This window comes from Nothoprocta perdicaria, unplaced genomic scaffold (assembly GCF_003342845.1).
Source record: "Nothoprocta perdicaria isolate Ctin4 unplaced genomic scaffold, notPer1 scaffold_144, whole genome shotgun sequence".
In the NCBI taxonomy this organism is placed as follows: Eukaryota; Metazoa; Chordata; class Aves; order Tinamiformes; family Tinamidae; genus Nothoprocta; species Nothoprocta perdicaria.
Window position 1 is genome coordinate 1407208 of NW_020454583.1, and position 16290 is coordinate 1423497.

Genomic DNA, 16290 nt, shown 5'->3' on the forward strand with positions numbered 1-16290 from the left:
GCTACCAAACCAGACATGGACCCAGCAGCATTTATTCCTCACTGAATCTCAGAAAAGAGAAGGGGAAAAGTATCAYATATAAGAAAGAAAGAGGTGGGGGGAACAGGAGAGAAGAGAGGAGAGAGCAGTTTGTCAGGAATTGTTTAAAATACTTTGTTTAGAAAAGAAAAATCATTCCGTTTCTATTGTTTTCACTCATTGCCATAGAAATATAATTTTTTTGAAATGCTCAGAATAAATATTTAAATGGAAAAAAAAAGTTTTCATTCAAAAATTTGAAACTAGATGCTATCAACATCGTCACAATATCTCTCTTTTTTTTTCTACTATTTTTTCTGAATCCACTGTTGTAATACAAAGCTTTTTTGTTTAAATAGAACTTCGCATTCTATAGTGGAAAATGGATCAAAAAGCTTTCCAGTCCTTTTCAGGAAAACTGGAAACACTGGACCCAAGGTGTGCAGCTTGGATGTCTACAGGTAGTCAACCAGGAAAGATTTATTATACAACGAAGAGAAGCAAACACTTAAACCTGTATATAGTGTGACCTCATCTCTGGTTTCTACATACCAAGYCTCTGTGTGTGCCTTTGCACATGTCCAACAATGATTGCAGTGCTGGGCTGCCTTCTGGATTGAAAGARCCCCAAAGCCAAACTAAATAATCCTGTGAAAAACTGATTATAATTTTTCTTGTCTTTTCTCAGCTATCCTAGCATAAGAGGTATATAAAGCTGTTATATATAACCAAAGGCCATATATATTGATTGTTTCAAAAAGAGAGAAGAAAACAAAATGTAATCAGGTTATTTTCAAGAGGAAGAAGCCAACAGGACGTGAACCTTCAAGCAGACTTTTTTTTTTTTGGTAAATCATACAATGTTCCTTCCCCAGTTTTGTAGACAGTGGTACTGTGAATAAAATTGTTTCTACAATCAGCAACTAGCAAAGTTCATTTTCAGACACTGAGGTTATTGTTCTTGAGTCCACCACTTGCAGATGAAATATTCATATCATGATTATGTATTTTATTTTCACATTTTTGACATTTCTGTGAATAACTCTTCTTTGACAGGGGATTTTTTTTATCTCCTTTGCATGAAACTTTGCATTCATAAAAATGAGGTTAATACGTAGATGAGATGTCAAGAGTAGTTACTATTTCATCTATATTCGTCCGTGTGGGATGATATGTGTATTACAAATAAAATATTCTTTTGTGAACCTGAACTGAATGTAAACATTAAGTGGATCAAATAAAGTCAGATTTAGCCTTTTATTTTCATATAGTACAATAACTTAGGATTTCAAATATAACTGTCATAGGAAAAAAAAATGTTATTCATTTTTCCTTCTGCCCTTCAAATGTAATTGATCAAGTACAATGTGCAATTAGACAGTAAGTTATTGTAAGACTGCTATTTATCAGGGCAGTATTGGTGGATGTTGTTTAAAAAAATGTATATTTTTGTCTGTGTCAGAAATGTTATATTAAGCCTATACCTAACAAAGTAGATAGGAAAAAATATATATAAAAATATATGTTTTAACCGCATTTGTATTGTATTGAATAGTGCCCATGCCATTCAGGAGAATACTGTCTAGTTTTGGGTTTGTTCTGTCCAGCTACTAAAAATAAAGGCATTTATTTTGTTACCACTGAGCGTCACCTGCAGTTTTGCGTCAAGGCCGTGTCTAAGTAGAAGGAAGACAGTCAAGCGGGAGCAGCTCCCCTCCAGGATGACCAGGAGGGTAGTGGGGCCTGCAGGGCTCTGCCCTGAAACCAGGCTGCCATTTTTTTCCTGATGGAAGTGCCATCTGTACTAGGAAACAAAGTCCTCTTCTGTGTTGCATATGTTATAAACACAGTTATTTGGAAATCAGAACTATATACTTACTTTAAACTAAAACTCTGCATTTATCTCCTAATTAGAGGTTTGATCAAATGCCCACTGAAGCCAAAGGGAAGACCCCAAGGTTGACAGCTATAATGACACTTCTCAGCTATGTTTATCCCAAAGCTTCTCTGAAAAAAAACGCATGAGCAATAGTGTCCACTCTTGGATGGGGGAAGCAAGGAACTGTCCTCATTTTCCATGGCACTGAGATGCTCATTCATGGAGGGAAGCAGCGACTAGGATGTTCAAACAACATCATATAGTTCAGACATTTCCTTGAGACTCTAGGGCTTTAATCTCCCATGAAAAAAAAAATGGAAACTGTTTTGGAATCGCCTATTGCTATTTTGTAATAGCATAAAATGCATAAAAATATGTTAATTCAAATACAGAAGGGTGTTCATTAAGATGTTCAAAAATATATTTGCAATGGAAATAAGAGGTAGTTTCCTCATCATATGAATGAATTTTTAAAAAATTCTTCCAGTTGCAATATTGTAGATAAAACTAAACTTAGTTCTAAAACAAATCTTGTGAATGAAACAGCAATGATGGTTCAATTCTGTGAAGGTCTATATTTTTTTTTCAGTGCTCTGATTCCCCTATGCATCATTTTGGGAGTCTAAGCACACCTGAGGAGAGTGTAAATGAGAAATCCTATTAGTAGGCTTTCTTCAACATAAAATGGCTGTTGGAAGTCAATCCTTAGCTTCTTTCCAATTTTTCCAAGTAAGAGTTTTCTACATTTGCGATCAAAGTACTAAAATTTTTGTACTTATTTGAAAATGGATGGGGCATACTTTGCCAAATTGCTAATAAATTTCGCTGCAAGCAAAAGGAACTGTGTCTTTTCTGCCAGCTTACTAATGGAATGTAATTATTAACTGYGCAATAGTAACTGAGGTAGGAGTGCTGCTTTGCAGCATGAATATGTTACTTAGCAGTTTACTTCCCTGAAAGTTTTGCGCATGATTTTCAGGAGGACCAAATGGGAAAGATGTTCACAGTAGTGATGGCTCAYTGAGGGCATGACATTCAAGGAGCTTAGTATCTTTGTACAATTTCAGCATTTTTATGGTGAAGTGTAGTGTAATAAGTCACTCCTTGCCATCCCAGTAGGTACTCTGACTAAAACCTGCATATAACCTCAGTATCAATATTTTGTCATGGGAGGGAGCTGTGTTTAAAAGATCATATTATCTAAGCAGTAAATACAATACTGAGCAGTTCCACAAGCAATTCCTTTGTTGTTTTGTTTTGTGTGTGTGTGTGTGTGTGTGTGTGTGTGTTTATATATAATGTATGTAAACCAACACCTTTAAAATCTACTGTGTCTGAATTTGCTTTCCTCCACAGAGGATTTCCTGCTTCAGTTCTGATCAGTTGCTATTAACATAACCTGTAGTGCAAGCCTAATTACTCAGCAGGTAAGGAGAAAGTAATTAGCCAGCAATAAGACAGATTTCTAGTCGCTACAGTTTGTATTTTTACACATAAAGCTGAGGTGGCAGAAGTACAGCAGAGACATAAACTGAATACCAGAACTAATATAAATGACTAGGACTAAGATACCAGTGAGCTATGTAAACTTTATTAGTCTCCGTGACTGTTAGAAAATATTATGTTTTCCATCAAAATAACAAACTAATAAGTTCTGCTTCATTCCTGTTTCCTGCATACCAGGAAACTAATATTTGAAGAGATGAAATCTTTATATTAGTTATCTCTTCTGCAGGATATCATTAAATATGTAGTTCAAATATACTTCCAAAACAAATATACTAACTGCAGATCATTGATAAATTTCACTACAAGATGTCAGGCAGTCAGCTTTAATAGGATCACTGCTATATCTTAAGTTTTAAGGTAGGCCATTAAAATGAATTATTCAGTCTGTATAAAGCTTCACAGAACACTAGGTTGTGGCTCATTTCTCTGTACTAATGGGAATGAAAAATAGCTATGGACCAGTTCAGCTGGCTGATTATCCTACTCCAAACTTTGTTGAGAACACTGACAACACAAAAGCACAAATAGCTAGAAAGTTGCCTCATGTCATCTCTGGACTGTAGCACAGAAGACCAGTGACATTCCTCTTAGCATGACATGTGGAACACTGTCGAGACAGATGAGCTGCACATATAGAGGAAATGTAGAAACACAGGAGAAAATTTCAGGAGGAAAAGAAAGAAAGATTTGGAAATAACATCCTAAAATCCTTATCACGCAGTCATGCTGCACTTATACTGCTGAAGGCTAATTGGAATTCCTCCACTGCTCAAATTAGTATGATATTTGCACAGTGGCTGATATTTGTTTATGCATTCACTGCAGCAGCTATCCATGTAATGACCCCTGTTAAGGAGCAAGCACAGTTATCCAGTTTCAGCTTTGATAAACAACACTGAATTTCCCATCAAACTGAAGACTGTTTTAATACTTCTGGTGAAGGATTTTTTTTTTTTTTTTTTTTTGATCAAGGATATTATTTCATCAGAGGAGCTAATAGCATAGTGGAAATGCCATTTTAGCAGCATAACATAATATCTGAATAAGAAAATAAATAAGATGGACTTTCATAAGTAGCTTATTTCCTCCATAAAAAAGGAAAGATGGAACCTTCACTCCTGAACAAAACTTCTCACACATTTTCAATGCAAATAGCTGTTGAACATTAGTTTCCTGAATATTAAATCTGTCTAAGCTACTTTACAACAGAAATAAAAAAGTATGAAATCTGGGATATAAAAATAGTTCAGCCTCATGACTAGTGAACTGATGCTTAGCATACCCTGCATGAATGTTTGCATCTGAACTTGGGATACTTGGCACCATCGTTTGTAGTGAATTTTTATTCATAAACAGTGCCTGTTCAGATGTAGTGTGAGAAAAATGTGTGCATCATTGGCAAGGCACAAACAAAAACCAGATATTCATGTTGCACTGCTCACCCGTTTCCCTCTCAGCATGTTATCTCCTGTAAATTCATATGACTTCCCAACAATCTAAATAATCCTAAGAATGTTTTTAACAAGTATAGAAAAAAGTCAGTAAATAGACTTATTTCACAACACTGTCACTTAAAAATGACATAACACAAATGCAGAAATCTCATAGCAATTATGATAACTGCAGATATGAGCTGAAATGCCAGCAGAAATAGGGATATGGCAATATGACACTGAATGGTAATATGAACAAAATGCTGAATGTTTCCATTATTCGGTTTCCTAATGAAGGCTAATGGTCCTATCTCTACTGTCAGTGTATGCCACTGTCCTTCTGACAACAAATAATGGGCATGCAATTACAGAGGTGCAAACTGTAATTGCATATTCAAAAATAAATGTCACATTAATATTTGATTCTTCTTAATCATGCAATAAGCCATTGTACTAAATGTTATCCATCCAGAGCATCTAATTTATCAAACCATTTGAAATGAGCTGTAGTGGCTTTTAGTCATGTAGAACATTGTAAGAAACATGTATACTAAGAGCAAATAATATTTTATATATAATAATAAAATAATAAAATAATAATAAAAATAATATAATATTTTGTTCATGTAKAACAAAAAATCCACACACGCACGCAAAATGTTGTGTCTTATTAAGGATGCTGTATGTGACTGGAGACCCTGAGCAATGTGGGAATAAGGCTAGTTGCCAATAACAAGCCAGCCTTCGTTCCTAAGTCAAGACACTCCCAAAACAGATGAAGATCGGAACGGATACATTATAAGTGCTTGACCTGCAGCCCTGCTCATCTCAGCAGGAACCAGAGTTGACCTTTATAAAATTATTTTGTGTGGATAGATGATCTACTTCCAAGTAGATAGTGAAATCTTTGTAAATGACAGTCGTTAAGATGCCATAGAATCATTATGGATGGAAAAGACCTTGGAGATCATCAGGTAGGAAGAAATCTCCAAATGCATCTGCAACATGACATAAACATGCAGCTGGAATGGAAAACCTCTAAAAAGGGGTAGAAAAGTAGGTTTTGCATAGCCAGCACCTTTTGGATTACACTAGAAGATGTGCTAGGATAAGACATGGAGCGGAGGAGTAGTCACATGCAGCCAAGCACAGCACGAGCCAGGGGAAGTGCAGGGGAACACAAGACAAGAGGACCCATCACTACACAATTACAAAAAAAAAAAAAACCTGATCTTTTACTTTTCTTCATCTTACCTATCTGGTGTTGATTCAGTTCTCTAAGTCAACATCTTTTTTTACGTGTCTGCCCCATGTCTAAGGCTGAATTTGTCTGGAATGTCTACACATTATCGTAATAGAAATAATAGTAGAAATAATAAATATATCTCTGCTCTGCTTTGACAGTCACTTCTCCAGTACAATACTATTAGCAATATTAATTCAAAAGCTACATGTTCTTTGGCTTTCATTAGCTATGAGTAATGTCTGACTGCTTTTATAGAGCCTTCTTGTGAATGCAATGTGGTTTTAGCAATTAGACATAAAGAACAATTTCCTAAAATAAAGCATTTGTAAAACTGTCATGTTGCTGTGCAAAAACATTTCTTTCTAGTAAGACACTATGTTTGGCACTGTATTTACGACTAAGCTAGCAATTGTTAATTGGGTATAACAATATTTTTATTTAAAGAAGAATTTCATTGCTGCTAAGCTATTTTTCAACTTTCCACTATTTGATAAGGAGTCTAGAAATATTTCAGAGGCTTATAAATACAGTGCTTTAATGAAATGTGATTTCAGGATCGCTTCAAGATTAGCAGGTAATGAACTTTGTAGGTGCTCATTTCTCCAGCTTGTTTTCATGGCCTGGGTTAGTACTTAAGATTTACCTGTTCTTTTGTTATCTGAAACTCAGAATTTTATTATGTACACCTGACCTTGCAGATATTTGAATTCCATTGCTGGATTTGAATCCATTAATTCACAATAAAGAACTGTTCTCTCTTTCAAATTTTGAATTTCAAATTTACTTTTGTGGCCAATTACTAAAGAAACTCTGCAGTAACAGCACATCATCCACATGTCCTAAACAGTCTGTCAAACATATGCTACCCATATCATACATGAATGATAATCCCGTATCACAAAAGAACTATTCCTTGGATTTCACAGTGCATAACCTTAACATTAATAGGATTTTTCGTATGTATGTGAGTAACTTTCCAAAGCACTTTAAACCTTAAGCTCTTTAAACTAGGACTTATTTTTCAGCTTGTCTCCTATTCTGGCCAAGGATTTTCACAAAAAATCTTTCAATACAATAACTTTTTTTCATGGTTCCCAGGTTAGTTACACAGCAAGTTTGAATTTAGTGTACTGCTCTTTGTAAAGGCCAGCTTGAGTTACAGAGATGGCTGGCAACATACTCAAAAATACTGAATAAGATTACAGTGAGAGTGGTAAATTAATTATATTTGAAAATATAATCTTGTAAGCATATATACAGAGAGATAACTTAGAACTCACAGAAGTTTACATATATACTTTTAAGTAATTTAAAAATATATGGAAAATTTTAAGCATATTAATTTGTAATAATAAAAGAAAAAATCTTTCATAGTTCTATGTCTTTTGCTTACAGAATTCTAAAATTACCTAACAAATAATACATAAGTGAAATATCAAAAATATCTTCACAATAATTATGAGAAATTCCAGTGTAAAAATACTGTACCATGTAGTCAAAATATTTTGATTGTTTCAGTATCCTCTTTTTCCCAAATGATATGGTTCTTAGAATATTCTTCTAAGAACATAATGTCCATGATAATTTGTCTTCACTCTTCTAAAATGAACTGAAGAAGAAATCCCCTGCAAGTCAATCATTTTGTATGGACATCAAAGTGAATTCAAGAGAGAGAAGGAAGTGTACCACATCACCATCAATCCTGATCTGATTGCAGTCAAAATCGCAAATGCAAGGTCAACACAGAAGGAAATGAAAATCCTCAGATGCTGAAGGTCTTGCTTCCAATAAATAAAATTTTAAGATGCATATTGGTCCCCTTCTATAGTAACTTGAATGAATTGGCACATTACATTCCTGCCATAGGGAGAACATGAAGCATTTATCTTCTGGTGCTGTACTAACATAAACCAAATCTGCCAAATCCTAACACCTCCAGCAAATCAAGGCTAAGCTTGTTTCTGCAAAACAGTTCCAAAATAATCCTCTGCAAGTCAGTGGCATTAGCAATCAATCAGAAGGATATTAAAACATGTTAGCAATCTTCTTTTTTAATGAAAATAGAAATCCCTATTTTATTTGAGTGACATCAGGTGAAGATATATTACTGCTCTGCATCTGCCCTGCAATCACCCTGTGCTTAGGCTAGAGACTTTCTGGGTTTAGGCCTGACATAATACAGGCATAATATGTAGATCTACACTCTTGTTGGTCTGTATGATAAAAGCAGTTGATGGCCATCCGCTTTTATACGTGACAGCAAAGCACATCTAAGATCCCATCACACACATGTAACAAARTAGAAACTATTCATGAGGAGAAAAGCATCCTTGCCACAGCCTCTTGGGCTTTTCTCTGCCTAAAACTTCACGTCCATTTTTAAATTCTTTTTATTGTTTCATTATCAAAACAAAAATCATACAAGGGTACAATATTTTTGCGATTTGCTTGGCCAGTTTTTCAGAAACACCTGAAGTTATAACATCATCTCAGCGAAAACCACAAGTGGATTGCTGACAGGCTGAAGGTGGGAGGACTGATAATCAGACTAATATCTGACTTCTTTAAGACTCCCAAAGGGCTCTGAGAGGTATTAAGACGAAGCCCAGCTATTAGGATATAGAAGAAATGATAGAGGTCTACCCAGCTCTCCATACTCTGTCACTTAGGTAATCCGCACAGAGATTGGTCACATGTGCAAGAACAGGCTTCTAAAAGAGTCACTAAAATTATGTAGAGAGTAATACGATCAGAAGAGCCAAATTTCAAATGATCTCCTGGCTATGTGAAGTGAAAAGAACCAGCTCACTSTAGACAGAGCAGCAAGGGCAAGCTGTTAGAAACCTTGGTGCTGGAGATGCTCTGAAGCACATCTGCAGAACTGCAAAATGGTGTTTTGGGGTGATTGAAGATGTGGACTGTCATGCTGCATAAAGAAGTTATTATTTGGAGTAGGGACATGAGGACTCACCTTTCTGCATTCATACCTCCTACAGTTTAAATTTCCTCTTCAGGAMTCTAGATTACTAGACGTTATTAGAAATTCCTTCCTATAAGTCAGGTCTTTAAACACAGCAAATGAAACAATCTTAAACTTGACAATGACTATTTTAATGCTAAGTATTATATTAATATTGATGGAAAAGTTATACTCTCAAAACCTTCTTTATTAACAGTCAACACACTGTCAGAGGAGAGAGGATTTATCACTCACATTAAACAGCTACTGGATTTCATCTCTGTGATATTGTATACAGCAAGACTTAGCCATTTCTAAACTCTTTYGAAATCCCTCCATATCAAAATTCTTGGACACATATTGTATTCTAGGAAGRTAGAATGCTCCTTGTAAAAAGATTGCATACTTGGCATCTGCATGCCTTGTCCACTAGTTTATAATGATGGTAGATTGTGTCCAGAAGTTAGATTCCAGCTAAATGAGATTTCGATTTCATATTTAGAATAGATTATTACCCAAGTTCTTGTGTTGCAGACTGTGTTTCTGATTTTGGATTACTTATTCTCATGGACCCCATTTTCTAAGCCACTCCCTATCCCTATTTAACACTACTGTTCACAGCAGTGTGAACAGTACAGTGGTGTGTACAGTTTGGCACAGTGGTGTGCAAAATGAGTGATGTGCACAAGCGTAGATTGGACTCTGCACGCCCTAGGCTTGCAAGTAAACTTTACAAATGGATAGCTGAAAGAGCCATTTTTAAAGTAAATAAACTGTCATGCAAAATAAATAAATTAATAAATAAAGTGTTTATACTGCTAAAAGATTTCCTATGATTATTTCTATTTAATTTCCAAAGTGAATTTGTTGACCAGCCATTAAAAGATGTGTGATATATCCAAGCAGTTGATACTGTGCTGATAGCTGAATGAGAACATCATAACAATTTTTACGGTTGCAGGTTTTAAATACAGAATGGCAAGCAGGCAAATGCCTCCCCGAGGGGCTTTTAAGAAGCAGAAATCTTAATGAGCTCATCGCTCAGAAAAGCTGAATACCTGCCTGGGGACAGGCAATGTGGATGGTAGGGGAATCATGCATTACGTTTTTGTTCAGGCTTAGCGTTCCAGCTACGCTCACCTGATAACTGCTGCCATGCAATGCAATGGGCACCAAAGCAAGGCTCAGTAAGACGTAGGTTATGCTGACCCAAAGCGACACTCTGTTTTCAAGTCATTCTTGCAAAGGGTGAGAATGCAAACCCTTSAAGCAAAGAAGCTTTTCTGCTTCTTTCTGTTTCATCCTATTTAGTCTGTAACCACAAATAGGCCTCTYAGAAATCTTGCCTGCTTCTGCCTGTATTTCTGCAAGTGGGTACTGTTTGCTTTGTAAAGTCAGAAGAAAACATTCACTAAAACATTTTCATCAGGTCTCAAATCTTATAAATGTACAATTGTGGCAATCTGCAGCTTGATTTTTTTCTTGGAGAGGAAAGCACATCACACACTCAGATTTGCCTGTATTTTCCTATTAGTTCCTGGGCAGTATTTAAAACAAATAAAGCTAAAAACTTTCATTACACATTAAATTTCTTTCCACACACACCACACCAAAAGGCTATTACACTAGTTTAATCTGGAAGATTAAACTCTTAAGATCTAGTTATGCTAGATATATGCCTTACACATGCTTTATGTAAGAATACATACAGACTATGCTTTATGGCTTGTACTGTAAGCATTCTACTACAAGTCTCTGAAACCCTGGATGACGTGAGCTGATTTTGTTTTCTTTTCTTTTTAATTTCCTCTCAGGAACTCAGAGACTCAGTGAGTCACTTGCTCCATGAGGTGTTCACTGCATGAAACATGGGGAATAGTTAGAGATGCGGAGGAAAGAACGGGAAATCTGACTCCTACAGCAAGTGGGATGATTTGGGGGCTTCAATGCAGCGTCCCAGTTAAGGAAACCCATAGGTCAGGATGAAAAAGGAGTTCCATTTTTGTCCAAACTGTTTCACCTTAAGGAAAGAAACTCAATTGCACAGACTCTGTGTTCTGTAAAGCATTTTTCCTGTCTGGCAATGCTAGTAAAATTGCAGCCTAACTATCTTGCTGGGTCTTTGCCTTTGCAGCATTGCTTATCTGCAAATAACATAGCAAAGCCAGGACAGACTCAGAGCTTATGGAGGCCATAATCCATTGAGTTTTACTTTCCTACTGTTGATACATGTTCTCCTACTGTTTACTGGCCTCCAATCACAAGGCATCTCCCAGCTATGCAGCCTCCATGTGTGGTACCTGCATTTCTTTGGGGTGGCACCAGTCAGAAAGCCAGATGCTTCAGCATCCTTGTGAAATCACTTATCCCACATGCAYGTCAGGCCTTAAGAACAAGCAGCTGGTCACCCTAACCTTTTTTTTGGTGATGCAGGAGAGCGGTAGACAGATAAACTATGGCCTTTATTTGTTGACAAGTGTTCTGCAGAGAGTTAAAACAGATCATGCCTTATAAAATATTGCCGTAGGTTTTACAGCATTATCTCAGACTAGACTGCCTATAAAGAGCAGAGAAAAAATAAAGATCAAGAAAAAATGCACAGGAGGGGGCAATCAATTCAAATTCAAACCAAATTCAAATATGACAAGCATGGGCACTACAAAGAGAAGGATWAAAAAAAAGCAGATTCTAGGTATTGTTTTACAGTAGCACCGCTATCTCCATGCCTCCAGCTGATTCCTTTGGGTCTGCTCAGATTTCTGGCAATATCTCATGTCCGTTCATATTATCCTAAATTACCTTTTCCTACTCTTTTAGACTTTTTTATGACCATTTCGACTATATGCTTCGGGTGAGGACCTGAGTTATCAGTGATTAAAAACTGTGGGGGCCAATTTCATGCAAATTAGGCAAAGTGCCAATGTGCAACATAAATGCAGTTCAGTTTGCCAGAGTTCACAATATGGAGGAGTTAACTTTGGCCCTGCTACCTGTACCTATAGAATGAGTGGGCCGAAGGATCCATACGGCAAATTGGCTGCAGCTTGTCTCCCTCCATCCTACTTAGTGCTAAACAGAATAAAAGAGCATGGCAGGAGTAAATGAGCCATGGCAAAACTGATCGTAACCACCCCTCCTGATCTGGCAGCCAGGCACTAGGACAGGAGACAGGATAATTCCTGTCAGCTTCAGCGGSTTCTGTAATGCAATTTGACAAATGGAATAGATAGTTCCTATTAACGTAACTAAATGAATTATTGCAAATGGGAGAGGTAGACATTGATCTGCCCTCATATATGGATCCTGCTTTGGAGGAGGGGAGCTTGTTTTTAAATTCAGGCTGTTGCGCCTGAAGTAGGAAATCACTGTAATGAATCAGTTCTGCAGTTTCCATATCCCCAAACCACCCATTTAACACCAGTATCAATAAATGGAAATACATAAGGCTGGTCTGGATGCAGAGCCTTCGAGAAAACATTCGGGACCAGATATGAATGCTCRCTTCTCTGCTGATGAAATGGGGCTTTCAAAAGTATGTAAATGTCATGTATTTAGCTGAATATTAGGATACTAGTAAAGGATAAGGAGATCCTGACTGCTGTCCTTGATAATATCACTCTATGCATAGGCTGTTAAATAACGTATTTCACTTATGGTGCAGAATCACAGACATCTTTAAAGAATGTCTGATTTCAGGCATCCAAAATCAGACACATAAATTCATCAACTAAAGAAACATTAGTATTTCTGTTCTGTCATCAGAGCTAGGGCACCAGAACATCCACGTGTCAGACCTGGTTACCTATTTTGAAAATATAATTTTTCTATGCCTTCATATTCCTGCAAATTAAGTCTCRGTAAGGCAGAGGGTAGTTTTTGTTCTCCCTCTCTGCTGTTGTCTGAGATAAAAATCTCACCATGCAGATGCCTGTGCTGGCTGAAAGACAGTACAGAAGAATTTCAATAACAGAAAATTTAAAGGAGAAGCACAATAAAGACCTATTTAGCATGAGSTAGAGGAAGTCTTCTTGGAACCCTGCAATGATGTGGGGAACTTCTGGGAAAGGAGATTAAGCAACACTTGACTTCATATATCTATCATTTCCAAGACAAGTCTGGCAAAATATCTTGTAGAGCTATTATACTGAATACATGAGATTTTTATCAAGTTGTTCAGCTAGGATGGCTCAGCTTTCTGCATCCTGTGGACTGATGTCTTCCCTTCTGCCTTCACCCAATATAAGACATTCACTGTTCAGCTGTACAAAAATATTTGGATTTTTTTTTATTTTCCTTTATTTCCTTTGCTACAGTTAACAATGAATACCTGATTTCAGATACTATTGGCTATTTTTTTATAGTATCTATTTAGGGTTTTTGAACTACTCTTCTAAGATCGTAGTGGTTTGTGGGGTTTTTTTAAGTGCAGGTTTAAATTTTGTCATGTACAAATTAACTGTAAGCCTCAAAACTTTAGGGATAAAGTTTAACCATGAGCTAAGAATTAGCTTAGATTTATTTAGTAAATGTGTGTGATTTCAACATGCCTTATGCATCAGTTCACTATTACAATGAAGATGTTCACAAAACAGAAGAGCAATCTATTCTCCAACTCTTTTTGAAAATTCAAGGCAAATAAGGTATACACCTGAAGATTTTCCACAGATTTCTCTCAAAATGCTCCTTTAAATTCAGAAGTCCTGGCTGCAGAGATGGGATGMATTACAATTGTCACGAAGGCACCATCTCCCTGTGCAAAGAGCCCCCTGCTACTGACAGTCCAGCAGTGATCTGCAGCGTCCAGGTAATTTCAGTAGCAAGTTGTGCAAGAAGCATAATTGGCAGATGATTCTCTGAGAAGAAAATACTGGATTCTCTTTCATGTCTCTCTGTGGAAGGGTAAACAATGACTATTGAAACAGCATTATAGTGGAAAAGAAATCCTAGCTTCTCAGACTGGACCATGAAACGAAAACTATTTACCCCATGTTTTTCTCTTCTGTTACAGGAGATATGCACGCCTAGAAGTGAGAATAATCTGACCATTGCTTTTGCAATCCCAGCTATCTTTTGTATGCTGAATTATTTGTTCCAATGTACTATGTTATGATACACCAGAGACCTTGAATTRGTTTTGACTTCATCCCTGGTTTATGTTCTACAAGCATGCATGTTCCCACAGCAACCACTGTTAACAAACCTTCCTAAAATATTGCTGGGCAAACTGCATGGCCTCCTGAATTTAATTAACTGTTCAAGTCAGCATACCTCAAATTAGTTTTTAAAATGGACCTGGGGTGAACACTGAATCAGATGAATGACTGTGTGTCTTAACGCAATAAGTCATCAACGTATAATTAAAATGATGACTGTGTAGGCTGTGGGTAAGGTAGAAATGCATTAATCTACAGGGAATCATGAAGAGAAAATAAGGAAAAACAAGTCTGAATGTAGCCTCCAGTTTGAAAAGTCCCCATACCGCTAATTGTGGTGTAGACAGCCTGCTGCAGGTGAAGGATCACTCAGTGCAACCCYTCGCTCTCATTAACATTTGACACAAACTCCTGCTTACCTGTTTTAGAAAAAAAGGGAAGACTATAAATCTTAGAACCACTGTACAATGCCATATGAATTTTAGATCTGCCTTAAATTGCTCTGTGTGTGCCTGTGTACATGTACATATATGTATCTGTATATTTTAGTCTGGAAGACTTGAATGAAAATAACACTGCTGACTACTTTTCCCCTTTTTGAATCCATGCTGTCTACTAGTGATAACCTTCTTTTCCTTCATGTTCTTGGAAATGGTGCCCAGAATTAACTGCTTCATCCAYTGATGATCCATTTATGATGGTGGTCTCATTTCCCCTCAGATGTGCTCTCCTTCAACCTGATATCTCCCTAAATAGCACATGGGCAGGGGGGCATTGAGCATACACCAACCAAAATCAATCTAGTATGCCAATATGACTATAAGTCAATTACCTTACCCTGTCTGTGCTCTCTTGAGCAGCAGAATCTCCTCAAGGTTATTCCCTGAGGTTGATAAACTCCTTACCTGTGACAGATCCTTGATAAGTGACTAATAACATGCTGAAATTTTGCTAACTTTGCTAAATTGCATTTCTAATTGATTTCGTACATAATCCTTTATATCTAAACTCTTAACTGAGTCTGGAACTAAGATTAGATACAGAAGGAACTTGGAAAGCAAGGAAGCCCAAGGAGGTTCTGAACCTCAAGACTCAGTGGGAAGATCTCTTTTATACTTTTATCAGACCCAGTCCTACATGCAGTAAATAACTGAGTGTACCTTGCCATCGACCCTTGTTAAAAAGGTCTTATTTAAGACTGAACTTTGTTTAATCACCATCTTACCTCAATAAAACATACTGCTGCTTCTCTCTTTATGAATGAAGTGCATCACACCTCACTCATCCATGACACCTTCCTAGAGACTGAGGTGAGGCTGTGGTTCCTGGGTCGTCTTTCTTGTTGCTTTTGAAGACTGGAGAACCACTTGCTTTCTTCCACTTCTCAGGTATCTCTTCTGATCACCATGACCTTTCAAATGTGTTTGGAAGTAGCCTTGCAGTGACATCACTGAATTCCTTCTACACTCCCGGGTGTATCACATGAGGGTCCATGGATGTGAGTATGTCCAGTTTGCTTAACTGACACCTAATGCATTCCTTCTTGACMAATCGGAATTCTTCCTTTCTCCACACATTTTCCCTGGTCTTCAGGATCTGGGATTCCTGAAGGCTGGTCTTAACAATAAAGACTGAGGCAAAGAAGGTATTCAATATGTCTACCTTTTCTGTATAATTTCTATACTGTCACCAGGACCCCTACTCCATTCAGCAGAAGGCCCACATTTCCTTCAGTCTTYGTATTCTTACTGATATATTTTAGAAATACTTCAAGTTCTTGACATCTCTCATCAGATTAAACTCCAGATGAACCCTGGCCTTTCCAGATCCATTCCTGCTTATTTGGACAACATCTCCATATTTCTCCCAGGTTACTTGTCCCTGCTTCCACTTTCTATGTATTTCCATCTTATGTTTGAGTTTTGTTAAGAACTCCTTGTTCACCCATGCACATCTCCTGCCCTCTTTACTTGACTTCTTGGTCAGTGAGATGATTTTCCCTCTTAGACTCTATCCCTGGGATTATTCCAAGCAGATGTCTGAAGAGGCCAAAATATGTTCTCCTAAAGTCTAGAGTTCTGATCCTGCTCTCT